The 24485-nt window shown below is 45.0% G+C and overlaps 2 protein-coding genes across 4 annotated transcripts in view; both read right to left on the bottom strand.

Annotated features, from left to right (window-relative positions):
* The window catches only part of LOC137372682 (volume-regulated anion channel subunit LRRC8D-like), a 104560-nt gene that overhangs the window by 49866 nt on the left and 30209 nt on the right, over nt 1–24485 (bottom strand). Inside the window, exon 1 of one of the 3 annotated variants that reach the window (XM_068036752.1) lies at nt 13035–13097. The exons of the other annotated variants lie outside the window; for them this stretch is intronic. The gene's annotated coding sequence lies outside the window, so the exon portion shown is untranslated. Of the gene's footprint in view, nt 1–13034; nt 13098–24485 lie in introns of those variants that run through there. 3 annotated transcript variants of the gene reach the window in all.
* The window catches only part of LOC137372681 (volume-regulated anion channel subunit LRRC8C-like), a 137830-nt gene that overhangs the window by 83140 nt on the left and 30205 nt on the right, over nt 1–24485 (bottom strand). The window lies entirely within an intron of this gene.

Below are 24485 nucleotides of genomic sequence, written 5' to 3'. Positions count from 1 at the left end.
GTGTGGAGGGAGTACCCCCACAGGCCGGTCTGCGATTGAAGCTGAAGCCAAGCAGGCAGAAAGAACCTCTAAGCCTGCCCTGAGCACTGACTCCCCTCATTCTGCCATCTCCAGGCAGCCGTACTGTTCCCCACCATCTCCAGGGACCTCTGGTGGCCAATTGGAAAATCCCAGTAGGCCTCCGAAAATAGGCCTTTAATTAGTTGAGTCAGCTACCGGTTGCTTGTGGGCAAGTAGCCCTGCCATTCGTCCCTCCCCCCCCCATCTTGCCTCCAGGATAATAGCCTGGGGCTAGCATAAAGCTGGGGAACCAGCAAGCTGGCTGGCAGCTCAAAATTCCACACCCACCCACCTCTGTGCTCACCTAAAAATTAAGCCCAATGGCTCTGCTGTTCTGCCTATTTTAGTGGTTGCAAGATCAGTTTGCATTTGGTTTCAATGTCCAGTTCAGCAGGGTCCAAAAACTGATCCCTCAATTCATGCTCACCCTTCAGTCTGACAATTACACAGGGTTTAAAAAAAAAAATTCATTCATGGGATGTGGGATTCGCTGGCAAGGTCAGCATTTATTGCCCATCCCTAATTGCCCTTGAGAAGGTGGTGGTGAGTTGCCTTCTTGAACTGCTACAGTCCATGTGGGGTAGGTATACCCACAGTGCTGTTAGGAAGGGAGTTCCAGGATTTTGACCCAGCGACAGTGAAGGAACGGTGATATAGTTCCAAGTCAGGATCGTGTGTGGTTTGGAGGGGAGCTTGCAGGAGGTGGTGTTCCCATGCATCTGCTGCCCTTGTCCTTCTAGGTGGTAGAGATCGTGGGTTTGGAAGGTGCTGTTGAAGGAGCCTTGGTTAGTTGCTATAGTGCATCTTGTAGATGGTACACACTGCTGCCACTATGGCGGAGGGAGTGAATGTTGAAGGTGGTAAATGGAGTGCCAATTAAGCGGGTTGCTTTGTCCTGGATGGTGTCAAGTTTTTTTTGTGTTGTTGGAGCTGCACCCATCCAGGCAAGTGGCAAGTATTCCATCACACTCCTGACTTGTGCCTTGTAGATGGTGGACAGGCTTTGGGGAGTCAGGAGGTGGGTTGCTCATTGCAGAATTCCCAGCCTCTGACCTGCTGTTGTCACCATAGTATTTATGTGACTGCTCCAGTTAAGTTTTCGATCAAGGGTTAACCCTCACCCCCCCCACATGTTGATTTTGGGGGGGGGGGGGGGGGAAAGAGTCGACAGGGGTAATGCCAATGAATGCCAAGGAGAGGTAGTTTAGCTTTCTCTTGGATGTTGCCTGGCACTTATGTGGCTTGAATGTTACTTGCCACTTATCAGCCCAAGCCTGAATGCTCTCTAGCTCTTTTCCCATGCAGGCATGGACTACTTCATTTTCTGAGGAGTTGTGAGTGGAACTGAACACTTGTGCAATCATCCGTGCTCTATTTCCTCTTTTTAAGAAAATTATTGAAGTTCAATAATCACATGCAAATTATTGGACTGATCTCTCAGCATGAGAACTTTTTCTGACCTTCACACATCACACAACGAATCACATAGCTCACATTATCCACTAACAGGCTCTGGTATGGACTTAATTCTTTCTAATAATTGTACATATCACACATATTTCTCATCTAGATATTGCACACAGGAGCAAGTTCATCCCGGTAAGTTTCCCTTGGAAAAACTAACCAGCCTGAGGAGGGATGGTGTTCTTTCACATCCTTCATAACAGGTAACTTGTACCAAAATGGCTTGGCTGCTGTAGTCATTAAGTCTCATGTTTTAAAAGTGCATTCAAAATATAGTAGCAGCCAAGCTTTTACAAGTATAGTCCTGGCAAAATTTGTAGATTTTATGGAGTTCTTTTCCCAAATGGCTTGGGCATCATTATTATCTCCCCGTCTGGCTGCTGTCGTTTTGAATTGCACCAAGTGCTTGCTGCAGTCTTTATCTTTGAGTGAGGATCAAGCGGCAGCGAAGTCTTTTCACCTGTGCACACACAAGTCACTGAACTAACTAACGAGAGATCCTTTATACAGTTCGATCATTTTGTCGATCTACGAAAAGTAGTGGAAAATAAATCCCTTTCCTCCACATCCAACTCTAAAAAGAAAAATGCGTGGAGGGTTAACTTCATTTTCATCTCGATCACCTTGCTGGTGGCAATTATAACTAGCGGAGAACATTACAACCAAAACAGCTGATTGCACACGAATTCAATTGTGGCTGATCTTGTGACTCCATTCAACATACACCTCAACCTGACATCTCTCAAGTACTCAGCTGCTATTCCCACAGCTCAAATGAACGGTCTAGCTCCAACTCAAATCAGAAAATGATCAGAATTAAAATTCAAAGCAGAAGTAAGTAAATCCTTTAAAAAAAAAGTATATTCAATTATACACACAAACTTCGGGAAGCCCTGTTTGCAGTTATTTTACAGGATCAGTGAAAGTAAAAGGATATAATTAGAACCCATTTGCAGCAAATGGTGCTGTATAAACATTTACCACAGAATGTCTGATCATTTATTAAATTGTGTGGTTTGTATTGTACTTAAAGTACTTTCCAGAGATGTGGTTCTCCTCTGCTCCCCTCTCAGCCCACACCTCCCCCCCAAAAAATATTCCTGTTAAGCTGCACAGCGGCCTGGAAGGTACTGTGCAGGCCTTGTTCCCTGTTAAACACCAGGGGCTGAATTTTTAAAGCTCACCCCTTCAAAAGAGGCGCGGCACATGTGCGAGATATGCGCGGCTCATTTACAGAGAAGGGACGAAACACCCCTGATGATGTAGAGGGGGCGGCTGCTCCGCCCCTGGCAATGGTACCCAGCACCATCGCCATTTTTAAAGGGCTGCATCCCTTCAGATACATTTAAAAGGCCCTGGTCTTTGGGAAATAAAAATAACATTTTAATGCAACTTTGGATCCCATCCCCCCCCAATGAGTAATCTATACATAAATTTCCCTCTCTCTCCAAAAAAAACCGTTCAATCAGATCCTAAACTTTATACCCTTTGACTCTCAACCCCTTCCCACCATCCCCGCAACCAATAGGAAGAGTTTTCCCCATTTCCACCCCACCCCACCCCCCGTCACAACCCCCAACATCGGGGGCTGGTACAATTCAGCCCCATGTGTGCACCACCACACAACAAAATTTAAAGATACTGCGTATTGAAAAAAGTGGCCACACAAAACAACATTTTAAAGGAAACATTGCCTGTTGTTATGGAAACTTGCAGCCCTATTTTCCAATGGATGCACTTACACTGCTTCTCTTGCAGGTTACCACCTTCCATTTACAACACACGTCAGGGCCAGAATTAGTTTTAATACACCTGCCTTGCAAATCAACTTTATTCCAAAATTTTTGTTGGAAGCGTTAGTGGAATACTGGGCAGAAGCACTCCAAACCACCTCACAAATAATAAAAACGTGATGAAATTTCAACGGTCCATTCCCCTTTCCTAGCTTCTAGATTCTCCAAAAACTCAAATGAAATTTCATATTTATTACACTGTTAGGTCATCCGTTCTCCAGTTGGATAGATACACGGATAGATTTTCCACTTTGGCTGTAAACCAGTGATCTGGGTGCAAAATGCACTCAAAAGTCATACGAAGTGTTCACAAGTGTTTTGTTCCCTCAAGTTTCCATCCACGGAAACTCATTTGCATATCACTGAATGTAAAGTCTGACTTGAACAGACAGTGACTAAGAATGTAAATTTTTAATATTTGCTTTAAAAAAAATTTGTTGAATAATAATCTGGTTGTGCGATTACACCTGAAAATGGGTTTAACCACAAAAAAGAAGAATTTTTAAATCAGCATGTCTAATTCACCACCTGTGGCTAACCTGATTTTAATGAACTGAAACTGACTTTAAAAAGCTACACAATCATTTACTGGTTACACTGGTGTGCAGCAGTTTCTTCGTAATTAAAAAAAAAAATTCAAAAGCTTTTAAAACATGCCTAATGGACTCTCAAAGTGGTGCATAACATGCAGACGTAAAAACTGGTCAATAGATGCAAAAATACAGCTGATCACTCTCCAGCCATAGAGTGGTTATTCGACAATTAATTCACTATCAGCGTTTATCATGTACCCAGTAGCTCAAGAGTTCCACGTAGTATGTGCATTTTGTTTTCTAATTGTATCTGAACTTTTCATCTTATGATACCCGACTAGATTTCTATATAGTTCTGCTATATTTAACTGTCTCAAAACATTTGTTTTAATTCTCACAAACAGGAATTTGTTCCATGCGTCTTAGTTCGACAAATCACAAGAAACATTTGGGTTAAGCCACAGATGGAAGAAAAGTCTCCTCCCGTCATAATATAATTGAGGGTGGAGGGAGGAATGGGCCCCAAGGAAGAAACAGGAGCAGGGGTGAGGGAGAAGAAAATGAGGAGAGCAGGAACCACACTGAAGACGATTGGCCCCAGCACATGATCAATCCCTCGTTGTTGCTGGTAGTTGGAGGCTGGAGTGGACAAAACTTCTGACATTTGACTGTGTTTGTGTAGAAAAAAGAATCTAGACTTTCAATTGGTGCCATAATAGTACAGTCTGCAACAAGTAACCATTATCTGCTTCATGTTAATGCTACTTTCAGCAGACCTGCCACTCCTAGCTGCTCCAATACGGTACAGAACCAGCACCATCCCGCCCACCCTGCTCTGCTCAGGCAACAGACATTGGGCTAATGAGCCCAGATTAAGCCATCAAGATTCTTCTGCAAAGCAAAACAGACCGTTTGTGACTTTCAAGTTCACCGCCGCAGAACCAGGCCCAAGACGCTATTCTAAATGATGGCGCCAAGCAAATTCTTGCCAGTGTCAATTATTTTCCATGCTTAAATCACATCTATTTGATTTCCAAGTTCCATTATTTTGAGAGTGTTAATTTGTGCTTTTTAATAATCATTTGTGTTTCATATATTCGTATTTGACAAAAGCACCAGAGCCAAGTGAGAACAAAAATAAAATGGAATAAATCTACTGATCCAAGTCAAAGTCTCAGAACTCAAGAGTTTGTATTATTGCACCGACTCAACATGGTGTAACATCAGGATGATATCAGAACTGAGAGAATAAACTTATCAGGAAAGACTGAACAGGCTGGGGCTCCTTTCTCTAGGAAAGAGAAAGCTGAGAGGGGACTTGAAAGAGGTCTCTAAAATCATGTTGGGTTTTGGTAGGGTAGACAGAGAAGATATTTCTAATGTGCGAGTCCAAAACCAGGGGGTCATAAATAAGAGCACAAGAGCTCAAAATCCAAGAGCTCCCTTCCTAACAGCACTGTGGTTGTATCTACACCCGAAGGACTGCAGTGGTTCAAGGCAGCAGCTCACCGCCACCTTCTCAAGGTCAATTAGGGATGGGCAATAAATGCTGGCCTGGCCAGCGATGCCCACATGCCATGAATGAATTTTTTAAAAAAAGGTCATACAACCTCTGGAACCTTCTCCACCATTTAATAAGATCGTGGCTGATCTTCTACATCAATTCCATTTTCCCATTCTTTCTTTCCCTTAGCGCCCAAAAATCTATTGATTTCAGTCTTGAATAAATTCATTGACAGAGTATCCACAGACCTCTGGGGTACAGAATTTGAAAGATTCCCAATCCTCCAAGAGGAGAAATTTCTCCTCACCTCAGTCCTAAATGACTCCATATCCTGAGAGTATGGCCCCCAGTTCCAGACTCTCCAGCCAGGGGAAACAGCCTCTCAGTACCTACTCTGTCAAGCCCTCTCAGAATTTTATGTTTCAATGTGATCACCTCTTATTCTTTTAAACGCCAGAGAATATAGGCACAACTTACACATCTCCTCAAAGGACAACTCTCACATCCCAGGAATCAATCTAGTGGATTTTCATTTGACCCCCTCCAAGGCTACTATATTCTTCCTTAGGTAAGGAGACCAAAACTGTACACAGTATTCTAGATGTGATCTCAGCAAAGCCCTCTATAATTGCAGCAAGACTTCCTCACTCTTATACTCTAACCCCCTTGCAATAAAGACTCCCACACCATTTGCCTTCCTAATTGTCTGCTGTATCTGCATGTTAACTTAGTGTGATTAGTATATGAGAATACCCAAATGCCTCTGAATAATAGCACTTACTCATTTCTCACCTTTTAAAAAATATTCTTCTATTCTGTTCTTCTTACCCAAGTAGATAATTTCACATTTCCCCTCATTATAGTCCATCTGCTACCTTCTTGTCCGATCACTTAACTAGCTGATCTCCCTCCACAATCTCTTTGTGTCCACCTCACAGCAAACATAAGATAGTAATAAATACAATAAGGAATTCAGGAGAAACTTCTTTAATCAGAGAGAGTGGTTAGAATGTGGAATTGCTACCACATGGAGTACTTGATGCAAATAACAGAGATGAGTTAGGGAGAAACTAGATAAGTACACGAAGGAGAAAAGGACCAGAAGAATATGCTGATAGGTTTAAAGGAAGCCAAGTGGGAGGAGGCTTATGTGGTGTATAAACACTGGTACAGACCAGTTGGACATAATTTCTGTGCTGTAAATCGTATGTAATACTGGGACAGTCCCATCTGTGGATCTAGGAGGAGGAGGTAGAAGCACTGTGCAGGATTGGTGTCATGGGCTATAAAGTTGGAGGCTGTGCTGGGAAGATCTCCAGCGTTGAATTCAGTGACTGTCTGGGAGATGATAGCTTGGTGTTTTGATAGAAGGGCATCAACCTGAAATATTAAACCCGCTTTCCTCTCTGCACAGATGTCGCCTTAACTGTTGAGAGTTTGCAGCATTTTCTGTGTTTATTTCAGATTTCCAGCACCTGCAGTATTTTGCTTCGCAAATCACATGCTGATTGACTTGGGAAAGGCTCCTTGAACATCCCCATCCTGAATGACAATGCAACCCAACACAGGAGTGTAAGAGACAAGGCTGAAGCATTTGAAACCATTTTCAGCTAGAAGTGCCAAGTGAATAATCCATTTCGGAATCTTCCCGCGCTCCCCAGAATCAGAAACCAGTCTTCAACCAATTTTATTCACTCCACATGAAGTCAAAAAATGGCTAAGTAAACTGGATATAGCAAAGGCTACAGAGAAACTAGCTGCGCCTCAAGCCAAGCTCTTCCAGTACAGCTACAACACTAGCATCCAGCTGGCAAAGTGGAAAATTTCCCAAGTATGTCCTGTCCACAACAAGCAGGGCAAATTCAATCCATCAGTCTACTCTCAATCATCAAAGTTATGGAAGGTGTTGGCAACAGTGCTTTCAAACGGCACTTACTCAGCAATAACCTGCTCACTGATGCTCAGTTTGGGCTGCGCCAGGGCCATTCAGCTCCTGCCCTCATTGGAGCCGTTGTCCAAACATGGACAAAAGAGCTGAACTCCAGGAGGTGAGATAAGAGTGACTGCCCTTGACATCAAGGCACAATTTGACAGAGTGTGGCATCAAGGAGCACAAGCAAAGCTGGAGTCAATGGGAATTCGGGTGCTGGGGGCGGGAGGGGCGTGTGATTGGAAACTCTCCACTGGCTAGAGTCATACCAAGCACAAAGAAAGATGTCTGTGGTTGCTGGAGGCCGATCATCATCAGGACATTGCTCCAGGAGTTCCTCAGCATAGTGTCCTACACTCAATCATTTTCAACTACTTCATCAATGACCTTTCCTCCATCACTGTTGTTGATCGCAGTGCTCCGTCCCATTCGCAACTCCTCAAACGCTGAAGAACTCCACACCTGCATGCAGCAAGACTTGGATAACATTCCCGCTTGGGCTGATAAGTGGCAAGTAACACCGGCACCACACAAATGCCAGGCAATGACCATCGCCAATGAAAGAATCTAACCATCTCACCTTGACATTCAATGGCATTACCATTGCTGAATCCCCCACCTTCTCAAGGGCAATAAATGCTGGCCTTGTCAGTGATGCCCACATCCCATGAATGAATAAAAAAGTAAAATATCTGCACATAGCTTTCCACATAGCAGGGAGCAAAAACAAAATGATGGCTTTCTGAAGATACTGGAAACATTCACATTATATTTACTAGTACAAACGGCAGTGTTGGGCTAGGCTCCACTTTCCCACCGAGTATTTCCTGAATACAAAAACATTTAATAAAGTAAAAGCAGAAAATGTTGCAAAGACCTTGCAGTGCCGGTAGGACCTGTAAAGAGCTGGTAAACTTATCTGCTGTTGTCCTTTCATTGACATCCAAGTGTGAACCTGTCTGTTGCATTTTTATATTTAAAAATAGCCTGCTATGTTCTTGCAGTATTTACTTTATTTTAAACATTTGTTTCGAACATTGGAGTTTTCTCTATGAATGAGTTTTTTTTCCCCAATGTGGATTTTGTTTTTACACTATCTATTTTTTGGTTAGGAGGAGAAAGGAAATGGAGTTGTGAGCAACCCAACTGGCATTATTGGTAGAGACAGCGATAAACAGCGGAGACCAACATGGCCTAGTTTATTGGAACTGTGATTGAAGATGTGTTCTTGTCAGATTTAAATAAAGACATGATGACATGTTTCAATGCTCTACAGTGCTGGGTGCCAAAAGAAGTCAGTCAGTCACTTCCCACTAAGATTCAAGTGGTTAAAGATCAAAGTTGTGAAAAATGTACCAGAAAACCCATGGCAGTTTGATAAAATATTATCACACTTAAAATATACTCCCAACATCCAATTTCCTTTTTGGTGAATCTTCTATGTATGTACAGGCAAAAGATAATAGCACAAGGAAATGGGACGCTTTCCCTTTTCAGGCACTTGCTGATAATGTTGATTATTGTTGGGCAGGTTCCAGCCAGGGGACATCCACCTCCACCTATTTATTTATGTGTCTGTCATGGTTGTGGGTTCGAGTCCTACTCCAGAGACCCAAGCACAAAAATCTAAGCTGAGGCTCCTCTGCAGTACTGAGGGACTGTTGCTTTGTCAGAGGTGCTGTCTTTTGGATGAGACAATAAAACGGAGGCCTCATCTGCTCGAGTGGGCATAAAAAGATCCCCGGAACTATTTTGAAGGTTCTCCCCAAGGTCCTGGCCAATATTTATCCCTCAATCAATATCACAACAACAGACAATCTGGTTATTATCACATTTCTGTCTGTAGGAGCTTGCTGCGCACTGCCGCATTTCCTACAACAGTGACTGTACTTCAAAAGTACTTCATTAACTGTAAAAGCATTCTAGGACATCCTGCGGTCATGAAAGGCATTATATAAATGCGTCTTTCTTTCTAATGTGCTAAGTTCTACTTCTCACAACAATCAATTATAGAATGAGTGAGACTGCCCATTTGGTGCTGATGAGGTTTTTTGCTTTAGAGAGTTGAGGCTACCCAAGTGCATTTCTCAAATGGCCTTCATAACCAGTTTAAAAAGGTAAATCTTCATTCCATCAGATTAAACCTGCAGTCAAACCCAGGTATGAAAGGCAGTCTACTAACACACTGCACCACGGTGCCACAAGGACTTGACAAAAAGGACTCATAAATCTCTTGACACCTTTCCATATAAACAGCTGCCAAGATTCTGTTTGCAAGAGTAACAGCGGTCATGTTGTAAGCCTATTGCATTGTCCTGGTTTCCTCCCAACAAGATTGTTTACAATATCATAGCAAAGACAATCTTTTCAACAAGTCCTTATTTGGTTTCAGAACCTCTGCCTGTGTACTGAACACCACCTTCAGATCCAATGCAGGCCCGGTCTGCTTAACACAATCTGCCAATGGCCCAGCAAATATGTCCAATATGTAGCTGAGCCATACAGAAGTAGATGTAGAAATGTTACAATTAGTCTCAGTGAGCATAGCTTTGGGGATTGCAGAAGGGTGAGTGACTCCACATTCCCAATAAGGAACCATGGTTGAATACAGGGTGAAGGATTCAGTCAATGGTGTTGCAGACCCATCTCTGATTGATACTCTCTGTTGAATTCCTCAATATAATTTAATACAAGGTAAGAATTTAATGCTTTAAAAAAACAAATGAACGGATGATCCGTACAGAGTAGGCTGGAATATGTAGGAGTCGAACAGAGGAGGAAGAATTCTACGGTACCTAACGTAGGTTCAAGTCTTCTTCAATCTTTCAGTACAATTCCATTTCCACATTAAAATCTCCCTCCCACCTCCATTCCCACACTATCTAGTGCTGCTGGACTGCAGTAAATAGTATACTTAAGAATTTTCCACATTCTTGTATTGTTCCAAATCAGGCCTCTGCTGCTGCCAATTAAAGATCTGCAGTTAATGTTCACAAAAGAGCTCTGTAAACTAAAGCATTAATGTGAGGAAGACCATTCGATCAAGGTGACCATACAGACCTTTAAAGAGAAAGTGTGAAGATTACCTACTGTGGACTGAATCTTGTTGAGCTCCCGACGTCGGGCTCCGGCGGGTGGGGGAGGCTGGAAGATTGCAGGGGCAGTGAACCACCAAGGAGCCCGATGCCAGGATTGCCAGGCCTAATCTTCCCAGCGATGGCAAGGCTCTGTGGCAGCTCCCACCACGCCCGGCGACGGGAACCAACTTTAAATATAGGAAATTAATACATTTAAATACCATTCACCGCGATCTTACCAGCTGTCCGGAATCTTCCGTGCGATGGGCGGCACTCATGCGCCTTCACTTTCCCATCCAGGGAAAGTTGGCACCAGCGAGGTGGGGAAGGGAGGAACGTAGGATTTTTAGTGAAGTTGGGGAGGGGGGGTCAACTCTGCATTTCTAGTGTGTGGGGGTGGGGATAATGGGTGACCTCTGCACTTTGTGCAGTTGTCGGCAGTGGGGGGGGGAGGGGGAGTTGGTTCCGGGGTTGGACATTATACTCTGCAGGTCTGGCAGCCATTTACAAATGGCACCAGTGCCTGCACAGAGGCAGCTGCCACCGTTACCAGTGCCGCAGAGTCCACCCCGCCATGTGATTGGTGGGTTGGGGGGGGGTGTGGACCACCCTGCATCTGAAAATGAGCTGCCGTGTGCTAGATTGCGGCAGCATAGCATGGGCTGCTATTTTTTCCACCTGCCGCCACTCCCGGCAGCAGGAGAATAAAATTCTGCCCCGTAAGTGTGTGCTAACATTCTAATGTAGCAAAGGGATTTTTCATACCTCACTTAGGAGAGAAGGATGTGAAATGTATTCATTACAAAGCAGTCTGGTGGTGTAGGATACTAAGGAGGCGCAGGACACAGATTCACATCTACCATTCTCTAGTAAAAACAGACTGTCTAATGATGCTGGGCAGAGGCTAAGGCACTTCTCCACAGAGGGGAGAAGAAACACTGGATGGCACGTTACCTCACCACAGACTGCTTTTTTTAGTTTATGCTATCATGCAGATCGTCAGGAGCAATGGCAGAAACCTGGAAGTAGGTTATTCAGATACTGATTTGCCCAGGGAAGGATGTGTATCTGTGCGGGCGATGGGAAGAGGGAAATCTCAAAGTCGGTGAAAATCTTTCAATTTTGCGAGCTATTATTTGTCATTTGTACACACAGTCTGTGGCCTCCCTTAGCATGCAGGGCACATCTGTGCAGAGTACTGTGCAGCCCACACACACAATAGAAAGATGCATCCCAGTCGAGAATCCAGAAACCGAGTTAAAAAGTATGCATGTGGCTACTGAAGGCATTTAGCAAGTCACAAGAATTATTCTGCTATTTAAACAAGTCACATTTCCATGCTGTGTAAAAGAAACAAACAAACAGTGAGGCCTTTATTTTTCTACGGTTAGATGCTTTGAACATTACTTAGGACTCTGCTGATCTATTAAAAAAGACTGCTTTTTTCCCTCAAATGAATCTGTGCAAAGATATGCTTTCTATAGAGTTGTAGCTGAAGGGGTACAGGAATAAATGTGGGCGGGGATAAAGGGCTCCAACTGCAGATCCTGTGTAGGGCTGTACAGCTCAGGGATTTGGATCTTGAAAGTACAAAGTGCATCAAAGCAAGTATTGAATATTTGCCAATGACATGCAGACTGCATCTGTCACAGCTCCTCTAAGCTTAACTTAGCTTCCAAGAAATTAGATTATCAGGACAACGCTGCACGTTATCAGTAACCCGATGACACACGGTATCAGTCACATTAAATTCTCCTCTTGTTGAGAATAGCATACTCAGCTCTACAGTACATGAATTGATCTTTATGGCTTCCAATAGCATGAAAGACATTATCAAAACCCCTGCAAAACCCAGTTACATTTACAAACCGTGCTTGAATCAAAATATTCATACATCCAAGTCAATACTTAACTTGAAAGTTAGAAATCTGTCCCTTTGCATGATGATCAGAGACGATGAGAGTAATGCTAATACAGACTCTTTTTCTACCTCAACAGCCTGTGCTGAGCAATGGAGAGGAATATCAGGCGGGGTCGGGGGGGGGGGGGGGGTGGGTGGGTAAAAGATACAACCAATTTGATAGCAAAGTTAAAAGTTCTGGTGAGCATCAATACTTTCCCTTTTCCACACACACCCCAAACTACTCATTCACTTCCAGAACTGGATAGAATACTTTGTAAACATCCTGCCTTCCTCAGCCAGTTTGGTTGAGATTTTAAACTTGCTGTATGAGAATTCCACGGGGGAAATGTCATTAGACTATTTTCATATAAATGAACGTTAGTCAGTCATTCACATAAATACACAAGATGAATCAGAGCAACTCATGGTTCCCCAATGCCCGTCCACCATCTACAAGGCACAAGTCAGGAGTGTGATGGAATATTCCCCACTTGCTTGGATGAGTGCAGCTTCAACAACACTCAGAAGCTCGACACCATCTAGGACAAAACCGCCCGCTCAATTGGCACCCCACCCACCACCTCAAAACATACACTCCCGCCACCACTGGCACACAGTGGCAGCAGTGTGTACCATCTACAAGATGCACTGCAGCAAATCACCAAGGCTCCTTCGACAGCACCTTCCAAACCCGCAACCTCTTCCACCTAGAAGGACAAGAGCAGCAGATGCACCTGTAAGTTTTCCTCCAAGTCACACACCATCCTTACTTGGAAATATATCACCATTCTTTCATTATTGCTAGGTCAAAATCCTGGAACTCCCTCCCGAACAGCACTGTGGGTGTACTTGTATCACATGGACTGCAGCAGTTCAAGAAGGCGTCTTACCACCATTTAAGGGCAATCAGGGACGGGCAATAAATGCTGGCCTTGCTTGCAGTGTCTACATCCCATGAATAAATTAAAAATTGCAGTTGTCACTGGATACACCAATGACTCAGCTATTATAACTATTGCAGCACGTGAATTAAGCATGTTTTCTAACCTCTGTCCCTAAACAAGAAACCAGTTTACCAAAGTCCAAGCGACTCCTAAAACAACCATTAATTCACCAGTACTGATCTCTCAGAATTTCCCTTCCATTTGCAAATTAATTTTTGCCCTCCAAGTGAATTGGCTCGAGCCATGTAACTTCAAGCATTTTAAAGTCTTATTACTACAGAATTAGGTCAAACTGGCGAAGGCTTCAGTTTTCCTTTATCATGGAGCAGATCTTTCTTTTCATCTCCTGTGTCAATCAGCAACAGGCTGTCATCTGTCATCACGTTACCGGGCATGAGTAGCAACTTTGAAATTAGCCGCATGTCACAGACAATTATTATCAGGCTGTTGGCATTTTAGTTTTAGTTTTAGAGATACAGCACTGAAACAGGCCCTTCGGCCCACCGAGTCTGTGCTGACCATCAACCACCCATTTATACTAATCCTACACTAATCCCATATTCCAACCACATCCCCACCTGTCCCTATATTTCCCTATCACCTACCTATACTAGGGGCAATTTATAATGGCCAATTTACCTACCAACCTGCAAGTCTTTCGGCTGTGGGAGGAAACCAGAGCACCCAGAGAAAACCCACGCAGACACAGGGAGAACTTGCAAACTCCACACAGGCAGTACCCAGAATTGAACCCGGGTAGTTGGAACTGAGGCTGCGGTGCTAACCACTTTAGAAGAGGAGAATTTCAATTCCAGTTTTTTTTAAAACCTTTGTGTACGGTAACCACATGAAGTCGTAAAATACAAGGTTCAGTTCTGACACAGGCATTCAATGTTTAAGAGTTGGATTTGTTTACCAAGTCTCTGCACTGTAGGGGTGAAAGTTTCAGCCTAACAGAACAGGGCACTGGACCGTCATCCAGCAGGATCTGAACAAATTTACAAGGGACCTCAGCTATCATCAACAACTTGTATTAATACAACATCTTTTTAACGTATTAAAATGTCCCAAAGCGTCTTGCAGGAGCATTATCAAAAAATTTCACAGCAAGCCAAATAAGGAGATATTACCACAGGTGACCAAAAGTTTGGTCAAACAGATAACTTTTAAGGATCGTATTAAGGGTAGAGAAGTAGACAGGCACAAGTTAGTTTAGACTTTGAATCAACTCAGGACTTGTAGATTTGCTGAAAAGCCATTTTGTTTTGAAGGTGGGAAAAGGTGAGAGTCTGATTCTTGAATCAAACCATTGCTTGTTTGAACATGGTCAAGTATCAGATGGCTAACTTGTTTTAAAAAAAGTCTGGATATTATGCTTGTGGAAAGTTTTACAGAACCTGGAAATAAAGCAACTGAAAAATTTGTGCTGCTCATTTAACTGCAGCCTGATTAAAGACCTGCAACAAAATCCCATCTTCAGGAATCTCAAGTCAGTGAGTTGAGTGGGAAGGTGGATCAGTCCCCAGAAGGGCATGAAAGGTCATGGTGGTAGGAGGAATTAATAAGAAGTGGCCAGCAAATAAAGAGAGCTGGGAGCATGCTGTCTACCTCCTGAGTAGAGAGAATGAAAACTCTTTCATAGTCAAAGGACAAAGCAATGGAGAAAAAAAAAAGTGGTATTTCGTCATCAAAGTGAATAAAAGAAAAAGGTTAAAAACCACGTTTACTGGCTGAAAAGAGGCACCCTGTAATGGGGCAAATGCTATATAATTGATGCGGCTATCAGAAGAAAAAAAGCGCCTGGTTTAAAAGTAAAGAATATCTAATGTTTTTTCCTTCCTCTGCCCTTTTTCCAATTTCCAGGCTATTTATTCATTGGAGACACCCCATCCCTTTAGATATCCACACACATGCACCTTCAGCAGCATTTGCAGGATAGGGGACCATGGCTGATTTTCATCTCTAGATCAAGGGCATTGAGCCTAGCAACCCCTACTGTAAGACACAGCCTAGAATGCCTATACATACTGACTTTGATATTTATATATTGGAAAGACTAAGTATCCCAGCATGCTTTTCCAAAAGACCAAGAAGCCGTTAATAAGATCTAGCAGCTATCAATCTCCAGACACAGGCTGTGAATAATAAGACAAGAGAGAAGACCTTGAATAGATCTAGCAAGCTATCAATGTTCCACAATAGCTAAACAGAATACAAACAAGATTTAAAACAGTACAAGAATTTCAACATAAAAAAGGCAGAGAAGGAAATGTGTCCTGCCATCAACATTCCTCCCAGTGAAACCTGGTAATATCATGTCTGTTGGATTAATCACTGTAACTTACTGAAGTACTAAGCAACTTTGAGCACAAGAATTGTACTTTGCTAATGAGGCAACCCGTTAACTCTGTGACTGCTGTGCGTTCTTTTCATAAAATCTTCCCTCTACAACCCATATTGGTTTGGTTTCCTTTTGAATCTCTCTAACACTACCATTTCTCCGTCTAGGATACCTAACCCATCAGAAGTCACAGCACTTTTCTGGTCTATATGGCTCAGCTACCCTCACCTTAGCCAGCTGTACCACCTGGGAGCTTTTATTATTTGACATTTGTTCTTGGGATGTAAGCAAACATGGCAAGATGCATTTATTTCCTTGGTTTGCTGAGAAAGTAGTGCGGCTTCTCCTTGAATCTCTGCAGTCTTTGTGGCAATGGTGCTAGGTAGGGAATTATAGAATAATCGATACAGCGTTGGTAAAGGAATGGCAATATTATGTCCAAGTCATGGTAGTGTGCGACTTGCAGGTGACGACCACTATTACAACATTGTCCTCCTTGGTGGTAGAGATCAGAGATGGGCGGTGATGTTGAAGTAACATTAATGAGTTATTAGATAGAGTGCATCTTAGATCATATATATTGTAGCCACACTGGTGATGGTGGAGGTAGATAGATATTGATGCCCCTGCCACTGGGCTCGATCATGTGGACTACTGTGTCTTGGATGGCTTGGAGCTTCAAGTGTTCTTGCAACTGTACCTATCCAGGAGAGTATTTCATCACACTCCAGACTTCAGTCTTACAGATGGTGGAGGGGTTTAGGAGGCGAGCCAGTCACCGCCCTGCTCTTGTAGTCACAGTGCTGGTATTTTAAGTTATTAAAAGTTTTTTTAAAAAAATACGTTGTACCAAAATGTTAAAAATATGATATTAAGTTTCTCAGTGGCCCAGCATGATCTCGCATGCCGAATTGTACATTAACAGATGCTTGCCATGCCTTCAGATGAACCCCCCCATACCAATTGCGCCTGTGAGAGAATAAATATCACTGTTAACCTCATGAAGAAGTTAAATAAATGTGTCAGTAGATTTGGTTATGAAATTCCCCCTTTTCCCGAACATCTGACTGACCTATTCCAAATAATCAATACATCCAACAAACACGTTTATGTCCTGCAACAACAAAATGGGGAGATTAGAAAGGAAATCCCTAAGATAGGGGGTGACAGCCACTGGTGGGACATAGGGTTAAACACTGAAATACCCTCTTGGATCAGGATCATTTCCCATGTCTTGGTAATTGTTCAATTTGTGATCATTCTGATTTTGGTGTGTGCCTTAAGACAATCAGGGGAACAATAAAGAAAATGAGAATTAGACAGGAGACCATGAAAGGATACATCCTCCTTAAGAGCTAATTTATGAGGGAACAATGCCATTCGGCATTTCACCCTCAAGGCGGGGACTGTAGGAACTACAGGATTAACGTCTGCCATGTTTTATCGGTTGGATGAATTTATATAAATTATGGTCTGATAAAACTCACATGAGATGCTATGTTTTAAATTAGAATGATTTCAAATGATGTTGCAGTTATGCTCAGGAATAGTCATACTTTAATATATATATATATATTAGTGTATTAGATTAGAACTAAGTTGTGGACTTTGTGTTTATAATCATGTAGCTAAAAATGAAATGTATATTGGTATACTGTGGTGGGGAGAAGGTGGAAGGCAATTTTTTTTTTCACAACCATACCAGAAGCAGCATTGCTAGGAGACCAGATGTCCATTCTGCATTTCTAACTATGACAGATTCAGTCACAATAAGGGATAGATTTGGTAGGCCTCACAAATGCAAATAAAGATATTCAGACACCATTCAAGACATGAATTGACAACAAACATTCCCCATTGTGTGACAATGACTGGGCCATCAAGCTGTCTGCAGAGACAATGTACGGAGGGTAGGGTCATATCTGCTATAATCTGATAACTATAACCTAATCAAGAAGGGACAATGTACAGAGGGTGAGGTTAAACCTGACCAAAGACTTAAGGTGGACTATAACCTAATATGGAAGGAACCCTCGTTGGGGGCCATAAACGACAGGTGCTGGGACAACTCGGGGCACACTGATTCAAGAAACCAACCTACAGTCAACAGAACACCTCAGGAACGAAGACAACGCCACAGCAGCTCGGAAGGCAAGGACAGAGGATACTCTATAATCCTGCTGTATAACTACTGCCGTTGGTTAAGTATTGCTGTACTTAATATCTTGATTAAGAAGCCAGAGTTTGTACCTTGTGGGTCAAAAGCTAGTCAACAATCCACCTAAACATGCAAAAATCTTACACTCTCGTTAATAATCTTTGGGCTTTGGAAGGAACAGAAATTTTGTTTTGAACCTGCCTGGTGTGATATGACATGTTGTTCCTGTGGTGCGGTGACGGGGGGCAGTGCTGTCCACAGAACTTCGCATGGGTACTGAGATTACCAAATTTGGCTATTCAGTTCTATATAGCAGCCTGCCTCAAATCAAATAGGTTTACAAAGAGAGTAGATACAGGGAATGAGAAGAGAAGGGGAGTTTTAATAAAAGGAAAGTTATAGTGTGACAGAGATTGAAAGATAAAGAGTAGACACAATAACAGAATGTGGCATGGTGAAATATGCCCAAGGTGGATGCAAAAGCTAGATTTTCACTCCATTTATAGCCAACAGGTAGAAGGTCTAGGCTCAATGTAGGCTAGTCAATTCCGGTGGTGGATGTACTCACCTTTCTCGCCAGGTACGTCGAGGTGGCCGGCAGCAGCACTGATGTCAAGGACCCCTTTGGGATCTGGACCAGCAAGCGGCAGGTCAAGGTGACCTTGAAGGTAGATCCCAGTGGAGCCATCATCCACCCTCCCTCCAGCTTCGCTATCGGGGGAAGTTGAGGCTTCTTGGTCTACGCTGGGCAGCCCAGAGTTTGCCGCACCTGTGGCAAATCTGGTCACATGGCAGCCAACTGCAGCACGGTTGTTTGCAAGAACTGCAAGGAGGAAGGCCATCAGACCAAGGACTGTAAGCAGACTAAGTGTTGCAACTTGTGCGGTGCGGCAGGCCATCTCTACAATACCTGCCCCAAACGTTGCCTCAGCTATGCTCAGGCGGCAAGGTCCAAGGATAGGCCGGGAGAAGGTTCGACGAAGGCGTCCGCTGTTCGAAAGGAGACCAGCAACTTTCTCCGCAGTGAGGAACTTCAACCTGAGAAGGAAGGGGAGGCAGCTGAAACCAACGACCCAGCACCTACCCAGCGCCCGGAAACCCCTCCTCCACAGACAGAATCAATGGAGGAGGAGGCAGCAGATGGACAAACAGGTCAGTGGCAAGTGGTCCAGAGGAAAACCACAAAGAAAAAACATCCCAAAGCCACCACCCAAACCAGTGGCAAAAGGAGGCTCTCTTCTGAATCAGACTGCAACAACTCCTCTTCACTGGACGGGGAAATGCTGGAACGACAGCCCCTTCAAAAGAGGCGGCAGAACTCCGAGATGGATGATAAAGCATCCCAGCCCCTGGGCACTGGAAGCTGTGATGGGCCCGGCGTGCCCCAACCCCAATGCCCCACACGTAACGACGTGGCCAACGCATCTCAGCTCCGGGACACCGGGAGCAAAGACACGTCTGGCGCACCTGGGCTCCGGGAGACCGGGAGCTGTGATGTTTTCGAGGAGGAACAGATGGAAGCAGCTGAGGACAACCCAATCCTCTCTGCCGACAAGGCCCCCCCGATGTCACCCGAGCGGCACAAACCCTGCATGAAAAATCAGGAGGGGTTTCTGAGCCCAACCAACGTGAAACTGCTTGCGGAAACAATGGGTATGCAGGAACATCCCGAAGGACTGGGACTAGCGAGGACAACTGGTATGGGAAGCAACAACTAATTTTTAGTAAAAAAAATGGGTGTAAGAATTGCTTCCATTAATGTGCGTAGCATTAAATCTACTACGCGATGTGTTTCAACCTTGGATTACCTTGCCAAGGTCAAAGCTGACCTACTGTTTCTGCAGGAGTGTGGAATACCACACCTCAGCACCTACAGACAGTGGTCGCGATGGTGGTCCCACGGGCCATCGATCTGGTCGGGGGGTAATGACTGCCGTTCCTCCGGCCTGGGTATTCTGCTGCGGGGAGGTAACCACCATCTCCGAAGTTAAGGAGGTGGTGGGCGGCCACCTCCTCGTAGCAGACGTGATGTACAACAACGCTCCGCTCCGGTTGATCAACGTGTACGCCCCGGTACAACGCAGCGAGCAGCTGACCGTCTTCCAGCAGCTCCCACTGCTGCTGGCGACGTCCAGGCCGGTCATCCTAGGCGGTGACTTCAACTGCATCATCGATGCGACTGGACAATCCGGCAGTGACGACAGCAAACTGGACGCTACGTCCAGATTCCTAATAGAAACAGTTAAGGATGCCAAACTGCACGACGTCTTCAGCAAACCTGCAGACGGAGCGCAGCGCAGATACACATGGTCAAGATCGGACGGGTCTGCCCGTTCCAGGATTGACTTCCTGTTTGTGTCCCGTGCTGTCACGGTCGGATCCACCGACGTCAAGCCGGTGTTCTTCTCCGACCACTGCCTCTTACTGGCCGACTGTCACTTACAGGATGACCAGCGGGTTGGCAGAGGGACGTGGAAGCTCAATGCGACACTGCTGACCCCAGAGAACGTTGAGGAACTCAAAAGGGATTACAAAGGTTGGAGGACCGTGAAATCCCTCTTGGAGTCTCCAGTTCACTGGTGGGAAGCGATCAAGGAGAACATCAAGAGGTTCTTCATCCACAAAGGTGTTCAGAAGGCGAGAGAGAGACAGAGGGAACTGTCCCGACTCCAGAAAATTATGCAAAATCTACTCCGGTTGCAGTCAATGGGGGTCGAGGTCAAGGAGGACCTGCAAGAGGTGAAGAGCCAGCAGGCCTCGCTCTTTGCCAAGGAGGCCTCCAAGATCATCTTCCGGTCCAGAGTCCGCTCCATCGAGCAGGATGAGACGTGCTCGCGTTACTTCTTCCAAAAGGTACACAGAGAGAGCTCTGTTATCAGCAGCCTGAAGGAAGAAGATGGCTCGGTAACGTCTTCGCAGTCCGACATACTAAGGATCAGCAAATCCTTTTATGCTGGGCTGTATGACGCGAAGCCCACAGACAGCAGAGCCTCCCAGTCCTTCCTGTCATCTATCACAGAGGTCGTAGATGACAGCAGGAGGGAGGGACTGGACAAGCCGCTAACTCTGGACGAGCTGACAAAGGCCGTCGAGTCTTTCGAGACGAGTAAAACTCCCGGGAGCGACGGCTTACCGGTCGAGTTGTACTCGGCCCTGTGGGACTGGGTCGGCCCGGACCTGCTGGAAGTATACGAGAGTATGCTCCTGGCCGGCAGCATGTCAGAATCCATGAGAAAAGGCATCATCACCCTCATTTACAAGCAGAAGGGGGAGAGGGCAGAAATCAGAAATTGGCGGCCCATCTCACTGCTTAATGTTGATTACAAGATTCTGTCCAAAGTCATAGCCAGTCGAGTCAAGTCTGCTCTGGAGTTGGTGATTCACCCCGATCAGACCTGTACTGTACCCGGCAGGAAGATCTCTGATAGTCTCGCGCTACTCAGGGATACGATCGCCTACGTACGGGACAGGAGGGTGGACACCTGCCTCATCAGCCTGGACCAGGAGAAGGCTTTTGACAGGATATCGCACACCTACATGATGGACGTGCTTTCCAAAATGGGGTTTGGGGAGGGAATCTGCAATTGGATCCAACTGCTCTACACAAACATCAGTAGCGCAGTCTCAATCAACGGGTGGGAATCGGAAAGTTTCCCGATCAAATCTGGAGTCAGACAGGGCTGCCCTCTGTCCCTGGTCTTGTTTGTTTGCTGTATTGAACCCTTTGCTGAGTCTATTAGGAAGGATGCGAGCATAAGAGGGGTGACAATCCCAGGCAGCGGAGGCACTCAGGTCAAAACCTCCATGTACATGGATGACATCGCCGTTTTCTGCTCGGATCCGCTGTCCGTGCGCAGACTGATGAGCATCTGCGACCAGTTCGAACTGGCCTCGGGAGCCAAAGTTAACCACGGCAAGAGCGAGGCCATGTTCTTTGGCAACTGGGCTGACCGATCCTTTGTCCCCTTCACAGTCAGGTCAGATTACCTGAAGGTGCTGGGGATATGGTTCGGAAGGGCCGGGGCGTGCACCAAAACATGGGAGGAGCGAGTAGCCAAGGTACGACAAAAGTTGGGCATGTGGGGGCAGCGATCTCTCTCCATTGTGGGTAAGAACCTGGTCATCAGGTGCGAGGCGCTCACGTTGTTGCTCTACGTGGCGCAGGTCTGGCCCATACCCCACTCCTGCGCCGTGGCAGTCACCCGAGCCATTTTCCGCTTCGTCTGGGGATCTAAAATGGACCGGGTCCGGAGGGACACGATGTTCAAATCTCTGGACAAGGGCAGGAAAAATGTACCCAACGTGGCCCTCATCCTGATGACCACCTTCGTGTGCGGCTGCATCAAGCTGTGTGTAGATCTCCAGTATGCAAACTCCAAGTGTCACTACGTGCTGAGGTTCTATCTGTCCCCGGTGTTGCGAAGGATGGGCCTGGTCACATTGCCGCGGAACGCTCCGTGCAGTTGGGACGTGCCGTACCACCTATCCTTCGTGGAGCAGTTTCTGCGGGAAAACACCTTTGACCACCGGTCCATCAGGCAGTGGTCTGCACGGAATGTCCTCAAGGCCCTACGGGAAAAGGAAACGGTGGATCCTGTCGGATGGTTCCCCGAGCAGACCGTCAAAGTCATTTGGCGGAATGCCTCATCACCAGAACTTTCAAACAAGCACCAAGACGTAGCTTGGCTGGTGGTGAGAAGGGCCCTCCCCGTCAGATCCTTCATGCACACCCGAAGTCTCGCCCCCTCCGCACAGTGCCCCCGCGTTGGCTGTGGTGGGGAAGAGACAGTCGCCCACCTCCTCCTGGAATGTGACTTTGCAAAGCAGGTGTGGAAAGAGATGCAGTGGTTTTTGTCAAGGTTCATCCCAAGCAGCTCTGTAACACAGCAGTCTGTGCTCTACGGGCTGTTCCCAGGGACGCACACCGAGACAAACATCAACTGCTGCTGGAGGACTATCAATTCGGTGAAAGACGCCCTTTGGTCTGCCCGAAACTTGCTGGTCTTCCGGCGCAAAGAGTTGTCCACCGCCGAATGTTGCAGACTGGCACATTCCAAGGTCCAGGACTACGTGCTGAGGGACGCACTAAAGCTTGGGGCAGCCGCAGCAAAGGCTCAATGGGGAAAGACCACAGTGTAAGGTTCCCCCACCAAGCTGGACTGAGGGGCTGGATCCATGGGAAACCCCTCGAACTGTATCGTTAATATTCTCAATTGCTGTAAATGTAAAACTGTAATTGACATGACAATTGTGAAACGGAAGGGTTGTGAAGAAACTCATGACAGTATTGAAGGAAACTGATGTCCCTTGCAATGTTTGTATTTTTTGGTGCTGTTTGGAAACTGTTTGGCAATGTAATTTTTACAGATTTTTAAGAATAAAGTATATTTTGGAAATAAAAAAAAATAAAAAAATGTAGGCTAGTCAATGTGCTCTACTTCCTATCTTGATTATACTGGTATTCATTTTCACTAAACGTTATCTAAACTCATCTAACCAGTTTACCATTTAAGTTGTGTAAACAAACGGCAGCACAGAATTGATCACAGGCAAATCATAACATTGCCCTGTGGAATAGTAAAATGCCCGAGGTCAGTATTGTAACCATACACGTGATCTTGTGGAAAGCAGAGGATTGCTTCAGAAGGCTGACAGATGTTGACAGTTGCAATGTTCAACCATTTTCTGGAGATAACACGGGAGACATAGTTTGAGGGAACTACTACTTTCAGACAGACATAACAGAACATGCTCAGCTTAAACCAGAACAGCGATGTTCTCTTCATCCCACGCAGCAGAGAGAGAAAAAAAAAATTGCATGCTGCATAAAACATTCTCCCAACAACCACGACGTCAAAGAACAAGATCCAAATCTACAACTCATTGGCAGAAACATTTCTTTTTCTCAAAAGGCAACATACTACAGATGCTAGAAATCTGAAACAAAAACAGAAAACATTGGAAATACTCAGGTGGTCAGGCAGCATCTGTGGAGAGAAAAACAGAGTTAACATTCCAGGTTGATGATCTCTCATCAGAACGGTCAAAAGTTATAAATGTAACAGGTTTTGAGTAAGTGAAAGGGGCAGGGGAAGAACAGCAAAAAAATGGAAGGCGGGGGGCAGGAGAGAGCAAATGACCAAACGTTTCATGGTACAAAGCCAGAGGGAGTGGTAATGGGACAAGTAAAGAAACAAAAGATGTGTCTGGATAAAGTGTGAAGACAGGATAGCAACTGTCCGATCACAAAGTAAAGGGATACAGAGGGCAGGAAAACGAACCAACATAAAAAAGATAGGAGGTTATGATCTAAAATTATTGAACTCTATTTTGAGTCCAGAAGGCTGTAAAGTGTCCTGTCAAAGGATGAGGTGCTGTTCCTTGAGCTTGTGTTGAGCTTCACTGGAACACTGTAGCAGGCCAAGGACAGAAAGGCCAGTGTGGGAGCAAGCAGGAGAATTAAGATGACAAGCGACAGGCAGCTTAGGGTCACGCTAAGGAATGATTGACTGCTTTGTGGAATACCTCCGTTCACTTTCTTTCTTCATCCCTTTATTTTGTGTTTAGACAGTTGCTACCCTGCCATTTACACCTCAGCCAGACACATCTTTTGCTTTTTTATTTGTCCCATTACCACTCCCTTTGGAGTCATACCATGAAACCTTTTGTCATTTAATTTCTCCTGTCCTCCACCCTATCACAGACCTTCCCTGTTGTTCTTCTTCTCCCCTTTCACTTGTTCAAAACTTGCTACATTTCTAACTTTTGACAGTTCTGA

The sequence above is a fragment of the Heterodontus francisci genome, chromosome 8 (genome assembly GCF_036365525.1).
Source record: "Heterodontus francisci isolate sHetFra1 chromosome 8, sHetFra1.hap1, whole genome shotgun sequence".
Taxonomy (NCBI): Eukaryota; Metazoa; Chordata; class Chondrichthyes; order Heterodontiformes; family Heterodontidae; genus Heterodontus; species Heterodontus francisci.
This window is presented reverse-complemented; position numbering and strand designations above follow the sequence as displayed.